General features: G+C 37.8%; 1 long non-coding RNA gene across 1 annotated transcript; it reads left to right on the top strand.

The window, feature by feature from the left end:
- Nucleotides 1-14,631: 14,631 nt before the first annotated feature.
- On the top strand, nt 14,632-24,224 carry LOC127153815 (uncharacterized). The gene is made up of 3 exons (XR_007825338.1): nt 14,632-14,795; nt 15,512-15,642; nt 22,890-24,224. It is a non-coding gene; the product is annotated as an uncharacterized LOC127153815 (long non-coding RNA).
- The last annotated feature ends 3,184 nt before the right edge of the window (nt 24,225-27,408 follow it).

Genomic DNA, 27,408 nt, shown 5'->3' with positions numbered 1-27,408 from the left:
TAGTAGCCATTTTTCAACTTCATGCTGTTTGGATGAAAAGCTTGGAGAGATTTTTGGGTGTATATTGTAGATGTTACACATGAGCTGCCTGTTGTTAAACTCAAAACATAAGATTTCCATCAAATACTAATCGCCGTGAATAACAACAACACTCAAAAGTAGCCTTAGCAGCCTTTGGAAAAAAAGGGGGATTTAGCAATATTTTCATTTATGGTTTTTGAGCAAATAATAATAGCAGAGTAAGTATATGAAACAATATGTATATTAATGAAATAAGAAATTAAATTATTAACAGAGTTTTATTTCTCAATTAAATTGTCCTTGTTTAAGAAAGTTAATAAAATCACTGGAAACAAAACACAAAATTCAATTGCGCACCAGTGATTTCAGATGAATAAAGCGAGATATAAAAATAGATGAGATCAAAGAATGATTGTTTGGCCTAAAATATAAGAGGTGTGGTTGTTTGAAGGCAATCCAATACAGATCCCTTTATCTGCCATCCAAAAGCGCTGGACTCACATTCACACATGCACAATAAGAACTTACTCAAAATAGAAGCATCAGTGCGTCTCGCATTACTGTGAATATGTGAGAGCACAACAGATGTGTCTCTCCTGACTTGTGCAATTAAGAGATGTGTTTAAAGCTATTCAATTGGAGTTTGATGACAAAAATGACTTTCTGGAGCAAGACGGGAAAAAATAAATATGGTGTTTGATAAAGGGGCTATAAATGAGGCAAACAGCTGTGTTCATTAGACAGCTGGAATATGCCTGCGTGTCATTTTTTGCATTTGAGTGTAAGAGAGAGAGAAAGACAGACTGAGAGAAAAAGAGAGAGGTGCCAACTAAACAGAAGGCACATGTTAACTCTTTACTGCTAATATATTAGCAATAAAGCACTGAATAAAGAGTGTAAAATTGCTAATATTAGCAATACAATCTAGTATTTCTAATATAGAGAAAGACTCAAATGTTAATGTGAATAATACACCACCGTTAATATTACATACAAGGGCGTTTTAGTGCCATGTTAACAAAAAATCTAAGATTATGAGATTCAAGTAGTAAAATTTCAAGTCATACACTGACCAAAATTATAAACGCAACACTTTTGTTTTTGCCCCCATTTTTCATAAGCTGAACTCAAAGATCTAAGACTTTTTCTATGTACACAAAAGGCCTATTTCTCTCAAATGTTGTTCACAAATCTGTCTAAATCGGTGTCAGTGAGCTCTTCTCCTTTGCCGAGATAATCCATCCACCTCACAGGTGTGCCTTAGGCTGGCCCCAATAAAAGGCCACTCTAAAATGTGCAGTTTTATCACACAGCACAATGCCACAAATGTCGCAAGTTTTGAGGGAGCCTGCAATTGGCATGCTGACTGCAGGAATGTCCACCAGAGCTGTTGCCCGTGAATTGAATGTTCAGTTCTCTACCATAAGCCATCTCCAAAGGCATTTCAGAGAATTTGGCAGTACATCCACACCAGCCCAGGACCTCCACATCTAGTATCTTCACCTCCAAGATCATCTAAAACCAGCCACCCGGACAGCTGCTGCAACAATCACTTTGCATAACCAAAGAATTTCTGCACAAACTGTCAGAAACCGTCTCAGGGAAACTCATTTGCATGCTTGTCGTCCTCATCTGGGTCTCAACCTGACTGCAGTTCATCGTCATAACTGACTTGAGTGCACAAATGCTCACATTCGATGGCATCTGGCACTTTGGAGAGTTGTTCTCTTCACGGATGAATCCTGGTTTTCACTGTACAGGGCAGATGGCAGACAGCGTGTATGGTGTCGTGTGGGTGAGCGGTTTGCTGATGTCAACGTTGTGGATCAAGTGGCCCAGGGTGGGGGTGGGGTTATGGTATGGGCAGGCGTATGTTATGGACAACAAACACAGGTGCATTTTATTGTTGGACTTTTGAATGCACAGAGATACCGTGATGAGATCCTGAGGCCCTTTGTTGTGCCATTCATCCACGACCATCACCTAATGTTGCAGCATGATAATGCATGGCCCCATGTTGCAAGGATCTGTACACAATTCCTTTAAGCTGAAAACATCCCAGTTCTTGCATGGCCAGCATACTCACCAGACATGTCACCCATTGAGCATGTTTGGGATGCTCTGGATTGGCGTATACGACAGCGTGTTCCAGTTCCTGCCAATAACAACTTCACACAGCCATTGAAGAGGAGTGGACCAACATTCCACAGGCCACAATCGGAGATATATTGCACTGCGTGAGGCAAATGGTGGTCACGGCAGATACTGACTGGTTTTCGGACGGAAGGTTATAATATTTTGAGAGAATATACTAGCCTTTTGCGCAGGTAAATGGTCCGGAGCACTGGGAGATATTCTGAAGTCTCAGCTTTCAAAATCTGTCAGTTTTAATAGTGAAATACAAACAATAGTCTATTTCTATTACAATAATTAATTTTTCACACCCTTTAATGTGGCATGACAGATCGCTGTATTCGCCTCAGTTTAAGCAGCATGTGAATCAATCATCTGAATACGGCGAGACATTTGTTTCATTAAATTAGGCTGCATTCCTTTTTCCTTTCCTTTCGTTTTTTGCATTCCTTCTGATGATCCTTCACATTTATATCATGCTAAAAACTTGAAATAAAGAGGAACAACACCCTTATAATTTGTATTTTGTGATAAAACTGACAGAATTTGAAAGCTGAAATGTGTTATATAAAAAGCAACAAAGCACAAAATTATTGCGATTACTGGGTGAGGAACATGTGAGTAATCAAAGGTTGAAAACAGTATAATTTAATGAAACAAATGTCTCATTGTAATCGAAAAGACGACTGTAACGGTGTGAATGAGACGAGAGGCGAGCGGATCCATTTGCGAGCTTTTATTCATGGGACGAGGCAGAGACATGGTCAAACAGGCAGGGTCAAAACAACAACAAACAGGTACGTTAGGGCTAGGCACAAAAGAAGTCCGTAAAGCAGGCGTGGGTCAATCAGCGGCGAACATAATCCAAGACGTGAGACAGACGAGTAATCCTTAATGAGCAAGAGTCCAGTAGGCAGGTGGCGAGACAGTCAAGACGTGATGGCGAGGCGAGGGAACTAAACACAGGGGAACTAAGAAAACTAGGAAACTAGGAACGCTAACAATGAACACAACTACAATACTCCGTGCCTTGCAAGGGGAGAGACCGGGGCTTTTATAGCGCGCCTGATTGGTCCCAAGTGCTGACCCAATCAGCGCGCTGCATGATGGGAGATGTAGTCCGGGGTGTGGTGCAACAGTCTGAGTGTGAGGATAAGGTGAGAGCGGCATCTGGTGGTGAGCGGTCCGCAGAACACCGACCAGATTCGTAACAACGACTGATTGACATATATGAAGCGATCTGTCCCGCTACATTAAAGAGCATGGAAAAACGCATTATTGCAAAACACACTGTTTGTATTTTGCTGTAAAACTGACATATTTTGAAAACTGAGACTTTGTTTTATATTAAAAGTACCAAGGCACAAAGCTTATTGCTATTATTGGGTGGCTGGCCTATAATGCAATCGAAGACGTGAATTATTATTTCATACTGAGCATACTGTACCTGCAAGTATGACACATGGTATGATTTCTGCTAATACTTCCACATATATTCAAATAAATTCTGGTGGCCTGGCAAATCATCCCGGTGCTTCCTATCTGGGCCATTTGCATGCGCAGGCTATACTCTCAAAATATTAGGCTTTAATTGTTAAGATTTAATTCTTGTTATTTAGACTTTATTCTAAAAAAAAAAACCCATTCTACTTTATTTGCATAATTTTTACTTTATTCTTAAAACATTTTGACCTTATTCTCGTAATTTTAGAATGTTTTTTTTTAACGTGGCATATAAAAAATTCACAATTGCTAATATTAGCCACAAACCCTCACTAATGTTAACAATAAACTAGCAATAAATCAACAAACCATATTGGTAATATAAAACTCTGTCAAAAAAAAAAAAATGTTATCTGAAACACTAAGACAGCAACTGAGAACTAGCAACATAGAAAAGTGCTAAAATGCCTCAAAATACATTCGCAAACATCTAGAAACCATGGTTTAACAAAACCATATTTCTAGATGTTTGCGAAAAAACATGGTTACTACACTTTTACTATAATAAAACATGGTTAATTTACATAAGGGAATGCCCTAGAAATCACATATAACATCCTAGCAACCACATATAGCAACAGGCTGAAAAAATACATTAGCATTAATGTCCTAGCAATCACCAATAATGCACTAGCAAACACTTAGCAAGGCGCTAAGTACCAACTAAGTTATGGCAACCATGCATTACACCTTAGCAAAAACATAACAACATGGTGAAAATCTATCTAAAGACCACAGTTCTATCTAGCAGGTAATCATAACATCCTAGCAATCATGTGGCAAAGTGCTAAAAATGACTCAAAATATATTAGCAACCATGCAGCAACATCCTAGCAACCACCCATATTGCCCTAGCAAACATGACAGTGTGCTAAAAGCCAATCAACTTAGCTACTACATAACAACATACACCCACAGCATACTCTGATAGCACATGTACATCTCAGAGACGTCTGTGCTATTAGGGTTAGCAATGATAGCAGTGATTTTTTCTTAAGACAGATTTACCACTCTACAGTTGTTTTCCTCAGAGTTCCTGCTCACTTCCTGTACAACACCCTCTCCCTGAACCCATCAGTGCCTCTCTCTGTTCTTGCCTTCACCTCATTCTCTGTCTCACAGTATCTCCCTCACCTTTCCCTCTACCTGTCAGTCATGTCTAACTTTCCCTTTTTTCCTCTCTTTCTCCTGATTCATCTCTTCCACTTCTCTGCACTTTGATTTTGACCTTCTCCTGCTAGGCCATTCTTTATGCATCAGTTTAATGCTAACCCTCATTTCCTCACTCATTCCATCACCGTAATCTCTTCCGAAGGACCCAGCAACCTCTAGCTCGTACATCTTTCTTACTCACAAGGTCGATCCTGCACCTTCAGACCTGAATTGCCCCTTTCAACCCCACCTTTCACCTGCTTCGTAATGAGAAGCAGAACTGTGTCTCAAATCTGTTTGATGTCTACTGTAGCTGTTCATTTTGAAGCTCGGCATGGATAGTGGAACCTGCGGGCAAGACAACCTGTTGCCAGCCCTTGAACACCGCCCAAGGCAACTCAACCACCAGACGTATCACTTTCAGGCTTTTCCAAAAACCCAAACTGCTAGCATCTGAAAAAAACAGTATCATCCCATGTCACCAGCCTATGCTGGTGTCTCCACCAGCCTTGACCTGAAAAAGCATCCTGTTGAAGGCCCATTGAACATGATTTTGTCCATCCTTCATGACTGCTGCATTTTAGGTTGTATGGTGTGGCCTTAGTGAGATCTTTTACGCCAAAACATGCAATACACATGTTAAAGGAGTAGTTTACTCTAGAATTCAAATTTCCTGATAATTTACTAACAACCCATGTCGTCTAAGATATTCATGTCTTTCTTTCTTCAGTTGAAACAAAATTTAGTTTTTTAAAGAAAATATTCCAGGATTCTTCTCCATATAGTGGACTTCAATGGGGATCAAAGGGTTGAAGGTCCAAACTGCAGTTTCAATGCCACTTCAATACAATCTCAGCCGAGGAATAAGGGTCTAGTCTAGCGAAACAATTTGGCATTACTTTTTAACCACAAATGCTCTTCTTGCACTAGCTACACGTCCACGACTTAACGCATTACGTAGTCATGTTGGAAAGGTAGTAAGCAGAAGTACTGACCCGGTTTTTACAAAGTGAATGTGCAAAGAAAGTCAAACAGCCTTTACAACAAAAGGTAAAACAACGATGTCAGATGATTTTGAAGTTGGAGGAGAAATTTGAGGAGTTTTTCTCCCTACCCAACCTTTTTGAACCGAAGTACACAGACAAAGAACTAACCACACGTGAACTTTCCAACGTGGTTACGTAATGCACAAAGTCACAGAGCTAGTGCAAGATGAACATTTGTGGTTAAAAAGTAAGTTTTTTTTTTAGACAAGACCTTTAGTCCTCGTCTAGGATTGTGTAGAGCCCCGCTGTTCCCCACTGAAGTCCACTATATGGAGAAAAATCCTGGAATGTTTTCCTCAAAAACCTTATTTTTTTTCGAAATAAAGAAAGAAAGACATGAAATGAGTGAACTAATCGTTCAAGACATAAAACGATCATGACTTCCATGAATTGGTTCCCTACCGAAGGCATGTACAAATCTCTCTCAGAGGGCAGGTGGGAACCCCATTCCTGGGGCACCCTGATAGGACCGATAGGGCACTTTAGCATTGGTGATTAAAAGGGTAGGGGCTCGAGTCCAACAGTGCACCAAAATGAAATGGTACCACACAACCTTAAGTAGAAACAAAGAAACCGAAGACATTATAGGTGTAGTCCAGGGGTGGCGAACGTCGGTCCTGGAGAGCAGCAGTCCCTGCAGAGTTTGCTTCAACCCTAATTAAACACAACTGAACAAGCTAATCAAGGTCTGACGGGTTACTAGGAAGCTACAGGCAGGTGAGATTTATTTGGGTTGGAGCTGAACTCTGCAGGGCTGCGGCTCTTCAGGTCTAAAATAAAGGCAGCCATTTCACCCTGTAGCTCAAGACTGGTCACCCACTGAAGCTAAGCAGGGTTGAGCCTGGTTAGTACCTGGATGGGAGACCTGGGAAAGCTAGGTTACTGCCGGAAGAGGTGCTAGTGAGGCCAGCAGGGGGTGCTCACCCTGTGGTCTGTGTGGGTCCTAGTGTCCCTGTATAGGATGGGGACACTATACTGTCAAAAAGCACAGTCTTTCATATGAGACGTTAAACCGAGGACTTGACTCTATGAGGTCATAAAAGAATCCCAGGATGTCTTTCGAAAAGAGTAGAGGTGTGACCTTGGCATCCTAGCCAAAGTTGCCTATTGGCCTCTGACCATCATGGCCTTCTAACAATCCCAACATATACTGATTGGCTTCATCACTCTGTCTCCTCTCCACCAATAAGCTGGTGTGTGGTGGGCGTTCTGGCGCACTATGGCTTCCGTCACATCATTCAGGTGGATGCTGCACACTGGTGTTGGATGAAGAGAAACCCCTTACAACGAAAACGCTATATAAATGTAATAAATAAAATAAATGGCAAAGGCCTTAAATTGTTCACTATAACTGACCACCAATTTTTCTTTTTGACCAAATATCTTTTACAACCCCCAAAGTTATTTCAGGCTGCAAAAGCATGCTAAAATGTTGTGTGCCAGGTCTAGTCCACCATCTAAATCAACTTCGACTACCATGAAAACCAATGGTAGTCTAAGCAAGTCTTTCAGCAGGAAATCTGTTTTTCTGGAGAAAAGAGCTCACATCTAGGAATTCCCGCTTTTGCTATTATTGACGGAAAACCGCTGGGAGGAAAGCAAATCAACACATTCTGTTAGCAATAGTCAGGATACAATTCTTGCTAGTGTATTTTCTCTTTCCTGGTCGCACCCTGGTAATAAACAAAGAATTGGTCACCATTTAACTGTCTGCCGGTTGCATCTGTTCTGAATTACAAAAGAAATTGGTGCAGAGGAGTAGGCCTACTTGTGCTCACTGGGTGACCTTTTTTACCCAAAGACCTACTTTTTAAACCTTCGGGTGCCCACATTATACAGGACATCAAGTGTTTTGGTGAGCAGAGTAAACAGACCTTTTAGAAAAATGCCGTGTGGTGAAAATGCAGGAAGTTTGACTGATGATTGGTAAACCACTGGAAAATTTAGACTGGGGAGGTTAAGCTAAGGGCAAGGCTAGCAAACAGGATAACGTATTCTGTTCTTAGATAATGATCGCGATGTTTTGCTTATGGGTATCAGTTAAAGTTCTCACAGATGGGTGAGGAACCAACATAGATTTATTGCCCTCGGATCATGGCGACGCTATCCGAAGAGTTATGTCGCTTAGCATTGCACTGACACGTAGCTGCTAGATCCATCTGCCTCCATTTCCTGTCAATCAGTCTTCCCTGGCATGCTGGGATTGATCTGGGTGTGTGGTCCTTCACTGAAATCAGGGGGAAGTTTGGCTTTGCTTCTGTAGGGAGCTGTTAAAGCGCTGGAAGAAGCCAGGGAATGTTTAGCGGTTTCCCGCAAGTGAAGATAGGGAGGGCAAAGTAGCACACACACATACACATGCATAAACACCTACTGTCTTCAAAATCTGTCAATCCATAGAGAGAAACTCGCTTGCAAAACACCAAGCTCAAGGGTAAATGTAAAACAAAGCCTGACCAGCAGGTGGCAGTAATGATATGGTTAATAAAGACAGAGATGGGGTTATTTTGAATTCTCAGCACACAACTAGTTGTGGTTTTTCAAGCAAATGTACAGTAGGTTGTGTGTGTGTTTTTTCTTAACTCTATGAGAGATTTGTATTTACACTGAATGGCCAGAAGTTTCTGAACACTGCTATATCTCAGGTGATTGACTTTTAAAACAACCTGGCAGGCAGTCAGAGACTGAATTCAGTCTCCACTCACAGATTCACATCTTTCTTTCTGTCTGTTCTTCCTTGTCTTTACATGCCGCGTTTAAGTACGCATTTTTCATGCCATCAAACAGATGTTTGCACAGCTTTAACACTGCCATTCATCTCGCAAATTGTCAGCAGAGACTTTGAATCGCCACCTTGTACGACATAAAAATAAAAATGGTGATGAAAGTTAGGCTGACCTAAAAAAAAAAAAAAAAACACACACACACGCACAAGCCCTGATACTGTCATAAAGAGGAAATCATATTGGTTTAAAGCATACAAACCCAATACTGTGACATATTAAGCAGAGGGAATAATTCACTTTGATTATTAGGTGGCTCTTTATCACTGGAAAACTCTTGGGGAAAGCTGAAATGTGACGAAAATGACTTCAAAAGACAGATTTCCTGTTTTAGAAGAGCTGGTTTGTCTGAAAGAACTTTAAGATGGCGATTAAATGTCAACATATCAAATATCCAATAATTTGTTTCTGCAATTAAATGGTGATTTATTTATTTAGCTAATTAACATCTTAAACCAAGCAAGAAATTAACAAATATCAGAAAAGTCGACCTCCCACTGCACAGTGTAAAATGAAATTTAATCTGCGGTAAATTAGATCCAGAATTAGTGTGTGCAAGTGTGCTGCAAAAAAAACAACAACACTAAAACCGCCTGTTTTTTAACAACATAAGAGCAAAAATAAAATAATTTACACATTTTTGTTCTCATCTATTCATGCTAGCATCAAATGACTGAAGCTGACCAAACTTAGAACTGGTTTACTTGGTTATCAAGCTGGTTTTAAGTTAGTTTTGATAACGGCTTTAATCATATTGATGTGCTTTAAAAACTCATTTACATCACATTCTTATTCTTAGCAGACCTTCGATTGCCATTTTTACTTACACACAGGTCAAATAAGCCATGATCTGACCAAATCTTTTACAAAAAAGTGTAAAGACTTGCTATTTACTGTCAGTATTGTTATTCTCTAGCTTTGAATGGCTACACACATCAAACACATACAACTATCACCACTAGAGGGAAGTATCATACTGTAAACGCACTACCATATGTGCTTACTCTCATAACAAATAACATTTGTCTGTTCTTCACTCCATTCGGCCAATACTTAGGCTTTTATTGTGATATTTCCATCTCTGGTGCATAAATGTTTAAAATCCCTGGCGGGGAATAAAGTTGAGTACTTATTACGGTGGCGTTCTGACTTGCATTCATAACTGGAAAAAGTGCAAATGGTTCGATAATGGATTTTATAAAAGGAATCATTTCTATTTCATAAAATGTCTGTTTACAAGAGGCGATGTTAATAATTGATGCTGGCGTATTGCTAACTGTCTGTCTTGCATCAGTCAATATGACTCTTTGGGTGCTTGATGATAAAGCGTTTGACTTGAGAATAAGGGTTGTCATTTCTGTTAACTATCGATTCACTGTTAAAGAGAGGAAGAGACACTAAAACAAAGATCTCCAGGAAGTGACACAGCAGGGACAGGTGGCATGCTGGGAAGGAGGAGGACTGGATTGATTAAGACAGCTGGGTGTGGGAGACAGAATGACTGACACGAGAAAACTGCTGTGGTGATATTGAACACGTCACGCCGAAGGTATTTATACCATAGGGAGTCGAAACAGGAAGTAGATCCATCAGAAAGGGACAAAGTTTTGTGGGAGCATCACACTGAGGGAAGCATCCCACAAGAAAACCAAGAAAAAGAAATGCAGCATAACGTATCATTCGAAAAGAAACAATCCCAGAATGCATTGCGACAGGCTTAGTGAAAAAATGTAATCCTGTACTGAGAATGCATTTCTTATTTCACTCATTTCATTCAAAACTGAAAATTACAGATAGTAGAAGTAGTATAAAAGTAGTTTTAAATTATATTATAATTTATATTGAAAATAATAGATAAAAGTAGTTTAAGAAATTAAAATAGATAATAAAAGTAACTTGTTACAATATTTCGTAAATTTTTATTTTGTTAAAAATGTATTTATTATTAATCTGATTATGCATAACCATTATACAAAATAATAATAGTTCCCAAATTGTGTAGTATTTCATTGCTTCCTATAGTACCACACAGGTAGCTGAGCAACACTACCGTACAAATTCATTTATATCAATAGAGTCTCCCATGTGGCAGTTGTAAAATTAAAGTAAAAAAGAAAACAATAGATGGATCGGCATGGATGGAGACAGGGTGGGTGGCTGGAAAGGGGCCTTGACTGATGGATGAACATACCTGAACTCTCTCTCTCTGTCTTGATAAGTACTGGCATCAGCGGAATAGAGCAAGCTGTCCTGTCAGCCTTAATTGCAGAGGAGCGGAGAGGTGAAGGAAAAGCCTCCTGGGGTGGAGCACGACATATAGAGACGAAAGATCCACTGCACACAGAGATGAAGCCAACCGCCGGTGAAGGTTTGGCAGTGTTCTGTCTCTCTAGGTGATGACTGTCTTAAAGGAATTAAAGAAAAATGTGGCATTATTTACTCAATGTAGTTAGATGAAAAACAAACAAAAACTATAAAAGTAATATAAGGGTGTTCCCCAAGGATCTGTGTTGGGGCCCCCCTTTTATGTTTTTACTATTTAACATAAATGTGACCCTGGACCACAAAACCAGTCTTGTAGCACTAGCCAAAAATACATTGTATGGGTCAAATTTATAGATATTTCTTTTATGCCAAAAAATCATTAGGATATTAAGTACAGAATATGTTCCATAAAGATATTTTGAAAACGCCCTACCGTAAATATCTCAAAACTTAATTTTTGATTAGTAATATGCATTGCTAAGAACTTAATTTGGACAACTTTAAAGGCAACTTTCTCAATATTTTGATTATTTTGCACCCTCAGATTCCAGATTTCCAAATAGTTGTTCTATCGTAACAAACCATAGATTAAAGGAAAGCTTATTAATTCAGTATTCAGATGACGTATACATCTCAATTTCAAAAAATTGACCCTTATGAGTTATGACTGGTTTTGTGGTCCAAGGTCACAAATAGTAAATAAAAGGGGCCCCAACACAGAACCTTGGGGTACTCCCCTATATATGGGCCATTCTAAAAAATTGGTCTGAGGTCAGAAAAAAATGTCTTTTTCTAAAAATTTTGTATGTATGCAAATTGTATAATATCCAAGGTACACACTTCTAGTAATTGTACAGTTAATTCTCATATTTTCAGAAAGTTTTGGAATATTTATCATTTCCCCAAATTTGTCACTACTGAAACACAGTAATAATAATTTAATTAGAAGGCTTATATTGACGTATTGAAATTTGCTTACATCTACATCTACATCTAAATTTATATATTTTGCTATTTTATTATAGAGGTAAATCAATAACGATTACATTTTTAACAATATTTTAAGTGTAATCAATGAGATATATTGTATTTTGAATCCAATTTTTCTTTGTAAAAGGCAAAAAAGTTGATCATACTGATTTCAAACTTTAGGATTCAATAGTTTGAATATACATTGAACAAAAACTATCATAACATCTTAGCTGATAATTCAGTATACTTTATTTTTAACAAAACATTCTGTGTTTCGGTAGTGGCAGTAATGTTATGGTAGCAACAACATCACATTACAGAACTTAGGGTTAGTGTTAGGACACTAGCACACTAAAACACTACTAAAACATATTAAAGAATTTGCATAACTGTACTAAAACTTATTATATTTCCCCCAAATATGAGGATCATGTGTTGACTTTTGTCACTACTAAAACAATGATGACATGTTTTGGTTGTGACTGTTTCGGCAGTGACAATTTAATGGGATAACACCCCAAAAAACAAAGATGTCACTATTGAAACTTCACCCAATGTTTTTTTTCGTGACTGTTTTGGTATTGACAATTTTAGATACTTTTGAACCTAGCTCAAAGATGCTAATCAGCACATGGTTAGCTACACAGTTCTAAGCAGTTAGTTACACAGATTTGTACCAGATTTTTGAACACATTTACCTCAAAATGATGAGACCTATCTACTCACACCTTGCAGCTATGAGAGAGAGTGAAACAGGAATATTTCATGATCATTAATTTAGGCATGTAGTTAAAACCAGTCTCAGCCAATGGACTAAAACATAAACTGTTCCGGTACACTTTTAAAAAAATATAACCCAATTTGTTGAGTCAACTTAATATAATTTGTTACCCTGCTGCCTTAAAATTTTAAGTTCAGTCAACTTGAAATGTTAAATTGTACTAAGTGAGTTAACTAAACAAAAAAACTGGTTTGTTAAACTTAGAAGCTGGGCTTATTACCCAGCTGCCTTGAAATTTTAAGTTGAATCAACTCAAATATCTAAGTTGTCACTTAGTACAACTTAACATTTCAAGTTGACTAAAACTTAAAATTTTAAGGCAGCCAGGTAACAAATTATTGTAAGTTGACTCAACAACTTGTTTACAGTGTGATGTGAAATGTTTTAAAGTTAAGTTAAAGTTAAAGTTAAGTTTCCTAATTTACAAAGAAAATCTAAAATAATTCATTTTTAATTTTCACTTTTTAAAAGAACAACCATGGGAAAACAATAATACAAAAAATTAATTCAATATAATTTTTGTAAGTTTCATAAGAAATTTAGGGGTTAGGATTCGGGACAGCCACCTCCCAATTGAAAGAACCCAATAAATGACGACTTTATATATATTAAGCTTACTAAAATTTTAATTATTGTGGGTTTAAATAGACAATTAAAAAATCTTAGTAAACATTTAAGATCTGAATCTGAATACGTAAATGCTTTTCGTCCCGGTTGTGGGACAGTTTGGTCCAATTCTGTTGAAAGGCTCATATATATTTATAATGTGCAATATACTATACATTTTGACAGCTGTAGGTCATCTGGTTATTCTATGCACACAGAAAATTTGCATCTTCTGCAAAGAATGCATACTGGCAAAAAAAAAAAAAAAAAAAAAAAAGAAGTATGAGAAATAAAAGCTTTTGATGTCCAATGGACATATGACAGAAGGAATGCTGGGAAGGAGGACAATGAGGCAGGGCAAATTACACTGCTGTTACAGTCTTGTTTTTGCTTTGAGTTTATGTGACAGCCTATTTGCCATTCAGAAAGCAAACAGGAGGAAAAGAAACAAAGAATAAAAAAAGTCAAAAGAGAACTAAAGAGTATCTTTATAGGACTTTAGGTTTTAACGTAATAAATACAATTTAAATAAAACTTTACATACAGCAATAGAAGTTGTCATTTTGTTGTGTGTGCCAAATGTGTGAATACGTATGCGAGTATGCTCTACTTCAGCACAAAATCTGCAAATTCTCTGCCTGCTCATGCTTTATATAGCCACTTGATAATAAACAATGACAGCACCATAAATAAGACATCAAAACTCTTCTGCGAGTATGTGTATATTTGTGCTTTCTGGCTGTCCTCGTCGAGCTCTGAACTTTGACTTCAGCCACTCGCTGTCTTTCCCAGGAGAAATGTGTGCCCGAGGGTGAACTCAGGCTTCATTATATTATACAAACGCATGCAGAAATACACACACACACAAACAGAAATCTGCCCTAAGGCCTCCGTATTTCTACTGTATCATAACACCGCCATTTCTCGCACACACACATATACAGATGCATCTTGGCTCACTGTTTGGGTTTCTGCAAAGCACCAGGGCAAATCCCATTCGAGATTTGACACTGTAGCCAAGACAAATTGGTGTCTTTGCTATCCTACCCTAGCCCTAACCCTAACCTTAAATGACTTTGTAGAACTTTTAAGGATTTTTAAATGTACAAAATATTTTGAAAATCTTATTAATTCTGGAAATAATTCACAGTTTTGAAAATTGTTCGTGCTTCCCAGTTTCGTGTACATTTTTAAAATTTTATTTAACTTATTATACTTTATTTATACATTATTATACATTATTTAAATTAAGATGATTTGAGCAAAAATTAGTGACCAAAAATGTGTGTATACATGTACTAAAAAACTGTACTAAAGTGTTAAAGTGTCAGTCAGTCAACTTAAATCTGTTTATATTTTTTGAGCTGTAACTGTAAGGGCGAAGTTCTATTCCTCCTTGACTTCCTGTTATTGTAAACTTGCTTCCTGTTCGCTGCGGCTGGTGGGCACAGATACACAGCCAACGTACTGTACTAAAAACCCAGCGGACACTCAAATTTCTTCTGTTATTGGCAGGTTCATAAATATGGAGACACAGTAAGTCGTGTGCTTCAATACTTTCATGTAGTGAGGTTAAAACAGCATGTTGTTCTGGACACAGATCAATGCGCAGCCACTGTAGCAGTAAAAAGCAGGAACAAAGCAGGACACCTTGGGAATTTTTGCTTCAACACAAGTCTTTTGAGCCTTTTTTGAAATAAAACTGGCTTGAAGTTATATTTATCAGGGAGGAATGACTTCCACTCATTTAAATTAATAAATTCTGAGATCTACGCATGTTGGGTGCAACAAAAAACAATCATTTTAAATGGAAAAACAAAACATCGCATGTCTTACGAATTGGCAGTTAAGGGAATTTATCTAATAGCATCTGATTTGGACTAATGTTTCGCTTGGAAACTTTCATTTGAAATGCACAAGTGGATTTCTATGGCAGTAAAACCATTTGTGATAAAAGATGACTTTCAAATTCAGCCACTTGAATTTCAATCAACTCAAAGTGTGTTGTTTGGGATTTCACGTGTAATGAGTGGCAATTACCTTCCAGCCGCTTTGCCAAGGCTTAATGGTGCATTGGAAAAGGTTTAAAAACATTCATGTGTAAGAGTGATCAGTCTAGATCCATAGTTGCAGGGCTTCAGGTAATTTGTTCCTGGCAGCATTTAAGACCCATATAGCCGGAACACCTGTGCACGCTGGCACAAACCTGTACCTTGCATACACTGAATTAACATACTTCCTTATCCCCACAGAAACAAACTGCCCATGAATACTTGATAAGAACCCGCTGTGGACATCAGCTCACCTAGCCAGACTTTTAACTTCTGGCCACTTCGCAGCTTATTCTGGCCAAGAAACTTCTACTTGGGGTAAAGCCTACAAGGTGCGTTTTTAACCTGAAGTGTGAGGAATTTTATGATATTTGTTTGTTATTCCATGGCTGCAGCTTGTAAGAGGTAATATCAGTGGAGCTGAGTAGCTTACAAACAACTTATGCTCTCTTCATTCATATCTGGATTGGACAAACTAAAGGGCAGGGTTATCTGATGACACCACAACAATAGGCCGATGTGGAGAAATTCTTTCAATGGCCCTGTTAACAATTATATCAGTGCCTCCCAACCATGTTTCTGGGGCTCTAGGAACGTGTTTTTTAACCACTGGGTTACAAAACACCCGAGAAATTGATGGACAATATGCATTGGATCAAGGTTCATCAAACTTGGTCCTGAAGGGCTGGTATTCTGCAGAGTTTAGCTCCAACCCTAATCAAACACACCTGAACTAGCTAATCAAGGTCTTGCTAGGTATACTTGAAACTTCCAGGCAGGTGTATTGAGGCAAGTTGGAGCTAACCTCTACAGGAAACCTCCCCTCCAGGACTGACTCTGTTGACCCCTGACTTGGATCAAGGGTAGGCACCTTACTCTTAGAGCAGGGATGGGCAACTTCGGTCATGGAAGACCACTGTCCTGCAGAGTTTAACTCCAACCCTAATCAAGCACATCTGCCTGTAGCTTTCTAGTGATCTGGAAGGCACTGATTAGCTTGTTCAGATGTGTTTGATTAGGGTTGCAGCTAAACTCTGCAAAACAGTGGCCTTTCAGGAATGAAGTTGGCCATCCCTCTCCTACAGGGTTATTTTCCTGCAGACTTTGGTTTCAACTAGGGCAGGGGTCACCACACTTGGTTCTGGAGGGCTGGTGTCCTGCAGAGTTTAGCTCCAAGCCTAATCAAACACACCTGAACTAGCTAATCAAGGTCTTGCTAGGTATACTTGAAACTTCCAGGCAGGTGTGTTAAAGCAAGCTGGAGCTAAACTCTGCAGGACACCGGCCCACCAGGACCGAGTCTGGTGACCCTTGTATTGGATCAAGGGTAGCCAACCTTACTCCTTGAGCAGGGATGGGCAACTTTGGTCCTGGAGAGCCACTGTCCTGCAGAATTTAGCTCCAACCCTAATCAAGCACATCTGCCTGTAGCTTTCTAGTGATCTGGAAGACATTGATTAGCTTGTTAAGATGTGTTTAATTAGGGTTGGAGCTAAACTCTGCAGAACAATGGCCCTTCAGGATCAGAGTTGCCCATCCCTGTCCTACAGGGTTATTTTCCTGTAGATTTTGGTTTCAACTAGGGCAGGGGTCACCAGACTTGGCCCTGGAGGGCTGGTGTCCTGCAGAGTTTAGCTCCAACCCTAATCAAACACACCTGAGCCAGCTATCAAGGTCTTACTACTGTAGGTGTACTTGAAACCTCCAGTCAGGTGTGTTGAGGCAAGTTGGAGCTAGACTTTGCAGGACACCGGCCTTCCAGAATCAAGTTTGGTGACCCCTGAACTAGCGTGACCATACGTGTCATTTTTCCTAGACACGTCCTGGCCAGGATTTCTATATTGCCTAAAATATCCAGGTTTTGGCTTTGCTTTCCTGTTTTCATACTTGCGGAAGGTAATGATAAGGGGCTTTCGCACTGGAGGAACCTTTTCATAACTTCTAGAACTATTGACGGAAGTACCTACATTTTGGTGTGTTTACACTGCAGGAACTAGGAACATATTTGGTTCTAGGAACACTGTTTGGGGGAACTAAATTAGCTCCTACTTCAGAGTAGGGTCTAAAACAGTTCTATGTTTCCATTACAGATGTGCAAAACGTTTATGATAGTTTATAAATGTCCATAAAAAAACTTGCAAAATGACGCCGTTTCCATTAACTGATGTTATGCAAATAAAAGTATTTTTTTCCTCTCACAATAAGTCATGGTGATGGATGTAGCTAGGTTTACGTGTGTTGCAGCCACTGCACTAGCCATTAATTTAATTGTAGGAGACGTAGGCATCAATCTTTACAAAAGCAGTGTGGAGTGCCGCTTCTGAAATGTGCTGCAGCACACCTGGTATAAACACAAGCATTGACTGGACTGCCCGTGATCAGCTCTGCAGACTTGTGCAGTGTAAATAAGGGGTTATGTAGGCTTTAATGACAAAGAAAGCCCCATATTTAAGCATTGTGTAGTCAATGCTTGTGGAAGTGGCCGCATACAGTATGAGGTGTTTTTTGAGGTTATAGTACATTAAATAATGATCATGTGACTTTTACACACGCAAGGTGACCTGTAAATGCAAAAACGTTGTTTCCATTGCAGTTTTGCAAAATATTCCTTTTACGAACTGCCTAAAAAACCACCTCATACTAACGTAAAAACTTTTTTGCAAAATATGAGTTTTTGTGAAGTTGGCGTATTTCCAGGCAATTTTCAATTATTCAATATTTTCAATTCGCAATTTCAGTTTGCACAATTTGAAGGGTAATGGAAGTAAGTTCATGCTGATTTGTCAAACGCTTACAAAAGGATGTGTCCGGGAAAAATGGCACATATGGTTACACCATTTCAACCTAACTCCAGCACACCTGCTGGTTATTTTCACATAATTCTGAACACCATGAATGGGTTTGATTAGGGTTGGAGCTAAACTCTGAAGGATGGTAGCCCTCCAAGAGCAGGGTTGCTACATTGGATGGTGAAGAGATTGCAGAAGAGATTGTTTTGAAGGCAGTTTTATAGAAGGTCACCTCAGTGGCAATGCTTTCTATGCATACCTGAGTATCCTGTACACTTGAGCATCAATGAAACCTTCTCAACCTGAGGCTTCCCTTGTGTGGTCTGGCAAAGATGACCGACCTGCACACACAACCTGGCAAACAGTGGCACAAATGATGGAGTGGGAGCAAACGGGAGAACGAATTACACTGTACAAGATCCTTGAGAATCCTTAGAGAACATGAAGGCCATTCCTCGATACGTGACCTCCCATTGAGTGCTGAAGGTTTAGTTTGTTTCAAGACCCAGAAACCTAGAAAATCTTGTGAAGTTTAATATTTGTGTAGCAATCCCATGGGGAAGACCAAGCGGGAAATGCACATGTACTCACTCAACCTCTAGTGACCTTTGAAGCACTTCTTCCTACCATCGAAAATGCAGTGTAATCAGACTTTTATGAAGTTATTGAACCTGAAACGTACAGAAAAAAAGAGACTGACAAAATGGTATTTTAAAAAGCACAATATCGAAAGTGCTTTACTTACTTCACGTCTTTGGTTTGAGGATAAACTTCTGGCTATAACAGTTTAGCCGGCTGTCCCATGAGCTCTGGGATAGGTTGGATTTGTCTTGCTCAGCTGAAGTTGTGCTTCTTGTTTGGAAACCAAAAAGCCAATTATTTTCTTTATTTCCCTCTTGAGTCCACGTTGGACGGATACAATTCCTCTCGTGTCCACGTTGGACGAATTAAACCGGAGCTCTCCAAGCAAACAGTTTCACAGCGGGGCCTTAAACTTTAAGTACCAGAATGGGCCATCCGTCCAGGGTTTGCTACGGACAATCAGACAACTTACTGCTTGCAAAGAGATAATATAAGATCCCTATCCTTCACTTAGAAGTCTAAAGAGATGTGCTTACACCACTCTTGGGCTATAAATAAACCCACACTCGTCATAAATTAGCATCTCATCACTCTAATGAGCTCAAACAGGCTAATATATTCATGAATTAATTTCTTTCACTCCCTGACCTGTCTGATCTTAATGACACAAAGAGTTGAATGCAATCACTGAAAAACTGTAAATATGGTTTTTAGTCTCATGAAAAAGTGACGTCTCCAGACCTAAAATACAAAGTTTGAGATTCGTAGCCCCTTGCTGAGCTGCCCAAATGGGAAGGTTTTAACAGTTCTTCATCCTGTTTCTTAACCTAAAGCATGGCCCACAGTCTAATGTGTTCTGCACACAAAACTTAAGCACATTTGTAAAAATCACAAGCTTCAAACAGATTGCCCGACTGCTATGCAACTTCCGGGAGTCCAGGTGCACAGGTTTTTATAAGTCTGCTGGGAAACAAAATTATGTCACAGTTACATTTTTCTCGGTTACTGGAGGCATTAAGGTACTATTTACTGTAAAGTTGCTTTGAAGTGATATGTAATGAAAAACGATACGCACTAAAATATGTTGCATTGAAATGATATGTCTAGACACAATGTCCTTCCAATGTCCACAATGTCCATCCAATGAAGAAAAAAAAACGAAAGGCATTTGGCGGTAAAGTTGCCATTTTTGGATTCTACTCAAACGTTTTCACATCAACTGGAATCGAATCTGGCTCGCAACATCCTGTCTTCACCTTCTTCTGTACCTATAAGTACAAAATTAGGCAAAAAAATCTAATTTGTATTCCAAAGATTTTTTCCCCAATAACACCGCATCAGCGCAACTTAAGCACAAAGTGCAAGATTTTCCCAAGACGGTGTGAAATATGTATCTCTCCGTTTCTTCCCGCTATACTCTTCCTCATTGCCGGGTGCCAATTGGACTTGTAATGGAATGCAAATAGGCTTTTCTCTTCCCACCGACACAAATAATGGTTCCCTCTTAAGAAGTGGGACTGTGGACGGGAGCGCCTGGCTTTGAAAAATGGCATTGTTATCATGAAAAGTAATTTCTAGGTGAGTAAATTGCTTTCCTTGTTCCACCACTTTTCAATTAGTCAGGGAGAGCTCGTGTGGCGGAGATGCGGGCGGTAATAAAGCAGCCCTTAATTCATGGTATTGTGATATCTGACACAAAAGAGAAACCGAGCCAATTAAAGCTGTGGCGAGGGACACGGCTTATAATACATCCTAAAACCTCTGCAGTCTTTAGAGGCCATATAGTCAACGGTGTCTCGCTCTTTCTGCCTTCCTTGTAATCCCTGACTCATGGTTTTTGTATGTTAAGAAAGAGAGAGATGATCATAATTGACATCTCAGGGATCGACGCAGGTCTTCCACAGAGAGACGGTTGTAATGAGTAGAAATATGTGTTGCTGGCTCTAATTTTTTCTTTGCTGTCATTTTATAGGAAATATACTCAGTCGTGGCTGACCGAAACCAATTACCGAGGATATTATGAGCCTCAGGGTGAATCTCATGAAAACACGTCCAGATCACATATAATCCTGAAATCAAAAGGAAAAAAAATGAAGCATATTTTTAGCATTTAAAGTATATATCATGTCATTTTCATGCCAATTAAAGGAATACCTCATGCAAAACAGAAAACAGAAAACATCATGTACTCACCCTCATGTCGTTTCAAATCCATATCCTTTGTGATTTTACCATGCAACATTAAAAATGAGACATTTTAAAGAATATTTAGCAGTACATAGAGACCAACATTTTTGGATGTTATTTACCGAAAAGCAGTGGCATCTAACCTGGTGTGACACTTCAATGTACAATTTTTTACAAATCAGATATAAAGTTAGTTAATTTTAACATTTACTTTTATAATTTTATTCATATAGATGTATAATGACTTACATTGAAAATGAGAACTCCATTATAATATAATTTAAATAATATCTGGACATTTGTAATTACATTACATTATAATTTTAATGTACATTAATTAAAATGTTTTATTATGATTTTAAGATGTTCATATTAAAATCATTATAATTATGTACTAATGATATGTTATTATATTTTATATCAATTTTAATATTAAAATGTTCGTATATTAAAGTATTTACATTCATTTTTAATTATATACTATGTATACTTGAAAATTTATATTAGGGAAATCTATTTATTTTTCAAAAATAATTTTATATTCAGATTACACTACCAGTCAAACGTTTTTGATTTTTTTTCTGCTCACCAAGACTGCATTTATTTGATGCAAAGTAGAGCAAAACCAGTAATTTTTAAAATATTTTTACTATTTAAAATAACTGCTTTCTATTCTATTTTAAAATGTAATTTATTCCTGTTATCAACGTTAAATGTAAAATATTATTACTCGTTTTCAGTGTCACATGACCCTTCAGAAATTATTCTAATATGCTGATTTGCTTTTCAAGAGACATTTATTATTAGTAAAATTGGTATTATTATTATTAATCAATACTTAAAACAGTTTAGTACATTTTTTTCAGGATTCTTTGATGAATAGAAAGATCCAGAGATCAGCATTTTTTTTTTTTTTTTGAAAAGAAAATATACAAATTAATACTTTTATTTAGCAAGGATTTCCAAAGCAATGATAAAGACATTTATAATCTTACAAAAGATTTTTATTATAAATAAATGCTGTTCTTCTGAACTTTCTATTCTTCAAAGAAACCTGAAAAAATTCTACTTTAACATAATAATAATAATAAATATAATAATAATAATAATAATAATTTATTATCATGTGACTGGAGTAATGATGCTAACAATTCAGCTTTAAAATCACAGCAATAAATTACATTTAAAAAAATATTTAAATAGAAAACAGTTATTTTAAATAGTAAAAACATTTCAAAATTGTACTATTTTTGCTGTACTTTGGATCAAACAAATGCAGGCTTCGTGAGCAGAAGAGACTTTAAAAAAAAACATTAAAAATCCTACCGGTCAAAAACTTTTGACTGGTAATGTATATGTATTTGATTTAAAAATAACCTTTATAAAGTCATTGTCTAGCACAACTTGTTCTTTTCTTTCCTTCTCCTTCCTTCCCTCCCTCTTTTGTCACTTTCAGCGTATGAATACATATTGCATAATATTCAGCGATGGTCTGTCAGGATGATGCTAACGGTACATCATTGAGGTGCGACTTCCTGTCCCAAACCGCTAATGAGCAGCAAGCCTCGCCGAGATCGTGCTCTGTCAGGTGCGGTGACAAGTAATATTAGTTTTCTTGCCTTTAATTAAATCTAAAGTGGCCCTGCAGTCTACTGCGTAATTGGACGCTTGGGTTGCGAGTTATCGGCCCCAAAGTTCATCATAACAAATTCGAATGGATGGGCAAGTTTAATACCCTCTGCTGTGCAGCTGCTTCCTGCGTGAACAGGTTTTCACAATTAATTTTTTATGGATGATGGGTGACAAACACGATGAGACCAAAAGTTCACATGTTCTAGGTCAAAATAAGCTTCAAATGTGGGTTGTTTTGTGGTTGGGCTACAAAAAAAATACAAAAAAATCGACAGTGGTGAGTGGATCCGAAACATGCCATTTACGATCTCCATTCAATTTTCCGTTAATCTGATGAAGATGGATAGGCGCCTTCATCTTCAAAGTGCATCTCTTGTGTTGCTTTTCAGGGGCACATCTTTATCTGCAAGGCTAATGTTTTCTTGAAGTTCGTGGATCCTCCTGAGGTACAGACAGCGGAGGAGAGATGACTCGATGTGTTGAATATCTGATGCCTTCCTCTTTCCCCGCTGTGGCCATTACTCACCTCCTCGGAGATGATTGCAGAAGCCACAACAGACGCAAAAGAGACTGACACCGAGACACTGTGTGAGTTACGTCTCAAAAAAAACACATTATGAATGATTACGCTGACAGGATGGATCTTAGCGCTCGCTCTCCTTCTCTGTTTTGTTCCTTCCTCTCTGAGTCTTGTGTGCGTCTGTACAAGTAGAAAAGAAATCATTCAAGCAAGGACAGCGGCAAACTATGAAAAGTAAAGTGTGAAAGGATATTACTAGAATTTTAAAGTCAACTTGAAATTGTTCCAATTTACTTTCTCAACACAAGCGCTTGGTCTTATTGTGAACGAAGCACATTATTCCTAAGAAAGAAAAATTTGTCTTCGTAATCTCTCATCAAAAAGGAATATTGTGCCTTGCCTCTAAAACGTATTTCACTTTGTGCTGACATCATCAATCCCTATTATTTTTTAGCCCCTCCCCTTCGAAAACTTGTCATGTAGAGATGCTTTTCACCATCTAAGCAGTTCTCAACAGATAAAAGAAAGAAAAGTGCCACATTTACAAGGTAAATCATTTTAGTTTAACTTCAAGTAAATATATTTTAAACAATAAACAGCAACCAGTATGTGGCTTTGATCGTTTTTTTCTGTTGATTTTTAATTGCTCAAGTTGCAAAACATTGAAAATACTTTTTTTGGGGGGGGTGGTCCATACAATGTATTAATGCTTTTTCATTAAATATACAGTTAATTTGCAAGCAAATTTTTGTAAACTGTTATAGTTTAAGAATAGTTTTACGTACAATTTATGCTCATTTGCTACTACAGTTCAGCTTTGTTTTTTTTTGCCTGAAATATGATGACTACTCTGAATAAACTTTATCTTGTATTTACTAAACAAGTGTTTTCACGATGTGCCATATTGGCAGCAGTGAACGTAAACAATGTCACTGAACCGAATGAAACTTGCAAATTTTGTAGATTATTGCTGCTGAAAATAGTCAGTTATTGTCATGTTTTGGGCTGCTCTAATCGGTTGGACTGAGAAAAACATATGGAGTACTACAGACTGTCAAAAAAGTTAGAACAAATCAAGTAGAAGAGTGCAAAAAACTGTCTGAGGAAAGAAGGTGTTTGTAGTTGGCCAAATTGAACCAGGATTTCCAGGGCAAGAGTATTGACAACATTCATGTTTGTGCTTATTTTCGGTCAGGTAGGGGAAATATTAGGCTAATATCTTAATTAATACTGCTCGTATGCATCTTTTCCACCTATTGACTTTTAACAGTTAAAGAGTTTGTCAAAATATCGTGCCCTTTCCTGCTTACTAAGTCCTTCTCTATACGATTTAGCAACTTCCGCACGTTTGTTTTGTGTTTTGGACAGCATAAATTAGCAGAACGACATATTCAGTAGTACATTAACCGTGCTGTTGTTTACATCTGAGTATCTCCAATATGGCCACGCATCCAGGTAACTGACCAAACCGTGATCTGTTCAGTGTCGTTCTGTCAGACATTCGGCCAGAAAAACATTAAAAATAAGTTATCGTCTACTGGAAACGTGTCTAAAACTGATGAAAATGCATTAAAAAAATATAAGAAAATTCTGGTATTCTGTCCTGGCAATGTTGTTCTGAAAAAGCACTGACAGATAGCTAACAAGAATAAAGTTCACATTTTACATTTATCAAATATCCAAATAAACAACCAATATGTATGAACAAGTTGTACTTTCTTAAAAAGGGATTGCACCACATCGTTAGCATGTTAGCTGTTAGCTCGTGCCAGTTTTCAGGAATCAAACATTAATCTTTAAACACCTCAATAATCACCAGCCTCTATTAAACTAACCCAAGAAAATAACACTAGCTTTTTCCTATGAAATATATAATTTACCAAGGATTAGAGGAAACAATGACATGCATTCAAAACCAACATCACAGAAAACACATCTTTACAGGCTTCCGGTTACGTTCTATCAAGCAGTGTCATAACATTTTTTTCGCCACTAGATGTCACATACGATTCTCTTAATAAATTAATCAAAGCACAGTTTACAAAAATTAAACAAACACTGTAGGAACATCTGGAAAAACTAAAAAAACATTCCTGTAATCACTGATGAAACAAACAAACAAACAAACAGCAGAAACCATTACAGAAATTTGAATGGTTTCCACTACAAAATACCAATACAAATATTACAAACCATCAACTTTTATCCATTAAATCCAAAAATGGTTTGCTTTAGTGTGTTTTGTGACATTCCATTATGATTTAGTGGTTTTAACAAACGACCAATAGACCAATTCGGTGTTTGCAAACAGTGACGACAATGTTTATGGGCGGAGCCTATATCTGGTGGCAGAAAAAGACCGTTTTCAAGTGTAAACCATGGATTAACTGAATAAAAAAAAGGTCAAATTAAATTTATATTTCAAAATCCTGACTTTATTCTCACAAGGGTGCTCGCTGCAGAGCCAGATGGGAGGAGTTGAAGCTCCAGCTCCCCCTCGCTGGAGGTAATGGGTGGAGATAGACACCTAACCACACCCTAACCCTACCCCTTACCCTATCCTAAACCTGACTCCACCCATTAGTTCACACAGAGGTGGAGCTGGACATCCAGAGAGGGGGAGCTGGAGGCCATTCGGCTCTGCAGTGAGCAGTACCTGCAATTCCAAGATTGTATCTTACTTATTCTGTTAAGAAAAATCAACTCTCTTTTGAGTTTATATCCCACACTTCTGGTTTTTTTCCCCTAAGAATGAACAAATTTGCTATTGTTGAGGTAAATTAAGTTATAAAGACCGAAATACGAGATATAAACTTGCGTTTGTGAGAAAAAAAGTCAGAATTGTGAGATAAAATAGATATATGTAAAATATGAAAGTTTTAAATAGTATGTCATGCTGTAACTGTAGAACTAATACAATATGTTCACTATGAACTGAATATGTGAGTATTATGTAGACGTATATTGTTTAACTCAAATTTCTGCTTTAAAAGTAGAGTAATCATAGCAGGTTTCATTCATTAGTCTGTCCGTTTAAAGGTCTGCATTTGGCTTCAAATGACATTTTTCTATAAAAAAAAATCTTACAGTGTTCTATAGAATAATTTGCATTCTGATTCTGACATCCAAAGGTACAGCAATACATTTTATCCCTTATTCCAGGATTTTTCCCATTTCACTCCACTTGTTAACAGTGTTTTTCTTCCACCACAATGGCAGAAAATGTATCTGTGACCTCTACTCCAAATTGGTCTATAGAAGACAATCAATTACAATTGCTATTATAACCAGTAAAACCATTTGAAATTCTGTGGTTTCTATATTTTTTTTTTCATCAGGGATTTTAGAGAAGGGCACTATATACTATCAATATTTCTGTATGTTTATATGTATAAAGATCTTTTTCCTCCTTAAACCTAGCAGTTATATCTCTTTCTTTGAAGTCATTAAAGCCGTAAATCCTTTTTTGTCCCCATCATTTGATGATCACACTCCTCATTATGTGCTAATATGAAGTGTCACTCACCATAAGGTGGGACAGGAGAGACGTAACCCCTCCTTTCCCTGCTGTAATTTAACTTCCCGTTGCTAAATCCCTCTATATTAGCCGGCGGGCCATACAAAAAGAAAAAGGACACATAACTGTAGGGATTCATAGCATCTGAGGTAAACAGAAACCTGAGGGTATCTGACAAATGTAAACAGTGGCTCTGGCAGCTTTCTGGTAATCCCCAACAGTCGTCGCTATGGGCCCGGGCAACCTGTGAGCCAATCAGAGGGAAGCACTTATTGAGTGAACCAGTGAGAGCAAAGCAGCTCAACAGCTCAGCCAATAACGAAGCAGCACTCTGTAGTTTCTTTTTGCAGAAACATACCTTTACATCAGATGATTCCTCTCTTGCGGTTGAAAGATAAGAGGAGAGGTTATAATTTTTTATCACAATGGCCAGGCCTAAAATGATTTTAAACCCCAACCTTATCTCACTCTCTCATACTGTGCATGGAAACTTCATATGGTGATAAGAATTCATAATGAGATGAGCCACAGAAATATAGCAGCAACAATATATCATGCTTATGGGAGTTTCCCTGCTAAATTAGGTCGTACTGTAGCCTTAAATTCTGTTAATGTGAATTAGAGATTTGTGGCGCATTGTGAGACTCAATTAGGGAATTTTAATTTGCTTATACTTGTTGAAAAAAGGTTTAACAGATTGTTTTAGGCGATCTGTATTGTAATTAAAACAGCTTTTAATGACTTAGTGTTTCTTAAAATACTTTTTTTGTGCAGCACCAAATGGATTAGTTTTGACTCTTAGCTCATTTAAAAAAAAGGACATTAGGATCCTAAATATAATTCTTATTTACATTAAACAATACTAAATTCA

Source organism: Labeo rohita, chromosome 22 (assembly GCF_022985175.1).
Source record: "Labeo rohita strain BAU-BD-2019 chromosome 22, IGBB_LRoh.1.0, whole genome shotgun sequence".
Lineage (NCBI taxonomy): Eukaryota > Metazoa > Chordata > Actinopteri > Cypriniformes > Cyprinidae > Labeo > Labeo rohita.
The sequence above is the reverse complement of the archived record's forward strand: the minus strand, read 5'-3'. Positions and strand labels throughout refer to the sequence as shown.